At 50.0% G+C, this 2500-nt stretch overlaps 1 protein-coding gene across 2 annotated transcripts in view; it reads right to left on the reverse strand.

Annotated features, from left to right (window-relative positions):
* LOC119590170 (syntaxin-binding protein 5-like) overlaps positions 1–345 on the reverse strand; it is a 153866-nt gene extending 153521 nt beyond the window's left edge. For both annotated transcript variants that reach the window (XM_037938957.1, XM_037938958.1), the window contains exon 1: positions 290–345. The gene's annotated coding sequence lies outside the window, so the exon portion shown is untranslated. The remainder of the gene's footprint in view (positions 1–289) is intronic.
* Between the last annotated feature and the right edge of the window lie 2155 nt (positions 346–2500).

A 2500-nucleotide genomic window follows, 5' to 3' on the forward strand; every position in this document is an offset into this window, starting at 1 on the left:
GACTAAGAGTACAGTGATACGGACAATGGTAACGATAATGAATATAACAACGTAAATGTATAATGGCAATGATAACAATACCGATAATAAAAAAATAACTTACCCACAACACCAAAACAACCAGTACAATAACATTAACAGTAACTTCACAGACCTTAAAAAAGAAAAAGAAAAAAAAAAAAAAAAAAAAAAAAATATATATATATGGCAGGATTTTTTTTTAAATTCAGCAACATTCCCCGCTACCGCCCCCCCCCCCCCAAGCCAATCCTTCCCGTCAAAAGGATACAGCCTGATGGAGCCGTGCTTGGTGCCCACCGCCAGCACCTTCTGGATGGGGTCGAACGCCAGCGCCGTCGGCTGGTACGGGAAGCCATGGCGGACAGTCTGCAACGGGAAAGGAAAACATGCTAGAATTAGTTTATAGTTATGATCATGTTTGCTTATCCTGCGTGTAACAGGAAAAGATGCTAGAGTTAGCTGTAGTTATGATTATGTTTACGTATTCTGCGTGCACAGAAAAAAATGCTAGTTAGTTATGATCTGGGTAAGTTGCTCGGCTTCCAACAAGGAAAAAATAATAAATGATATTCATTTGACTAAAAATGCGTCTTATCTGTATTTGAAATAGCGTTGGAATTACCCGCATTGTTAATAATTTGCTTCGAATCCATTATGTATGTACATATCTATATCCATTTATCTATTTCTCTCTCTCTCACTCACTCTCTCTCTCTCTCTCTCTCTCTCTCTCTCTCTCTCTCTCTCTCTCTCTCTCTCTCTCTCTCTCTCTCTCTCTCTCTCTCTCTCTCTCTCTCTATATATATATATATATATATATATATATATATATATATATATATATATATATATATATATGTACATCTATACATCTACAATATAACTACCTCTATCTCCTCACAACCTATCTATCTACATACCACATACACCTGAACATCCTATCCTATCCACACGCACAAAAACATTAAAAAAACAAAACCACACAAGCAGACACCCCCCAGTGCTTACACAAACGTCAACAAACACGCCTGCAGCACGCATGTCCCGCCGCCGCCCCGTCCATAAAGGGGACCAGCTCTGTCCGCCGCAATACCCTCGGCGCGTGGCTGATCCCGAGGCAGACGGCGAAGGGCGATTGAGGCGCAAGGCACACATGCATTATCAAAATTCTCCTTCAGTCTTAATCCTCTCTTTCGAAGGGGGAAGGGGAGAGGGGGAGAGGGGGAGAGAGAGGAGAAGAGGGAGAGAAGGGGAGAGAGAAGGGAAAGGGGAGAAGGGGGGGAGAGAGGGGAAGGGGAGAAAGGGGGAGAGAGAGGGGAAGAGGGAGAGAAGGGGAGAGAGAAGGGAAAGGGGAGAAGGGGAGAGAGAGGGGAAGGGGAGAGGGAGAGAGGGGAAGGAGAGAGAGAGAGAGAGAGAGAGAGAGAGAAGGGGAAATGGGAACGAGAGAGAGAAGGGGAGAGGGGAAGGAGAGGGAAGTGGGTGGGGATGGATGGGAAGGGAAAGGGGGGTCAAGGTTGACGCATCGCTTCTGGATTCAATAATGGGGAAAAGAGAACGATAGAAAAAAAATATCTAGTGTAAATTTGCAGGTTGAGATAAGTGTGCATTGTCAGCTTTGCCCTACCTTCCCCCTCCTCCCCCCACCCTCCCGTCTTCCTTCTACCAAACCCCACCCTAACTTACTAACTTCCAATGCACTTTTTTATCGCGTATTAAAATCTGGGAATTCCTCACACCCCGAAGGACACGTGCGACCCCCTCGCCCGAAGGACACGTGCGACCCCCTCGCCCGAAGGAAGGCCCCAGCCAATTTCATTCCCTCGATAAAAGTGTCCCATATTTCCCGAAAAAAGAATACCACGCGAAGAGAGCACGGCGCGGGTGTCCCACAGAACCTTCGAGAAGCGCGCCCGTCACTTTCCCCGAGACAAAGGCGGCGACGCGGTCCTCCCTCACGGATTCCGCCACCTTCAGGTCCTCCGGCAGCCAGCGGCGGGGAGCTCGTTTGGCGCTGTTTGCACGAGCCGGAGACCAAACACACGCGGCCCGTTTGCGAGGCGACGAGGAGGCCGTTGCCATGACGCCGCTTACCTGCCGAGGCTTTAAAGTCCCGCCTTTCCCCTCGGCAAACAGCGCCGGCCGTTCCGAGGGCGTCCGAGTCCTCTCTCCAGCCGCGACGCCCTCCTCGCCTCTCCGCGCCCACTCTACCGACTCCAGCTGTGTACTCAATGTCGCGACATTTTGCTTGCACAGGCGATTGGGGTTTGCAGATTGCCGAGTATGTGGCCCGCCATTTCGGGCGGAGAAGGGAAACGGAGGGAATAAGAGAGAGGGAAGTGCGGAGTGGTGGGAAGGGGAGGGTGGGGAAGGGAGGGGAAGGGGAAAGGTGGGGAAGGGAGGAGAGGGGAGGGGAGGGAAACGGAGGGGATGGGGAGCCGTCCGTAAGAGTAACAAGGGAGCCGAGAATCGGAGAATCTTT

Source organism: Penaeus monodon, chromosome 26, assembly GCF_015228065.2.
Source record: "Penaeus monodon isolate SGIC_2016 chromosome 26, NSTDA_Pmon_1, whole genome shotgun sequence".
NCBI lineage: Eukaryota > Metazoa > Arthropoda > Malacostraca > Decapoda > Penaeidae > Penaeus > Penaeus monodon.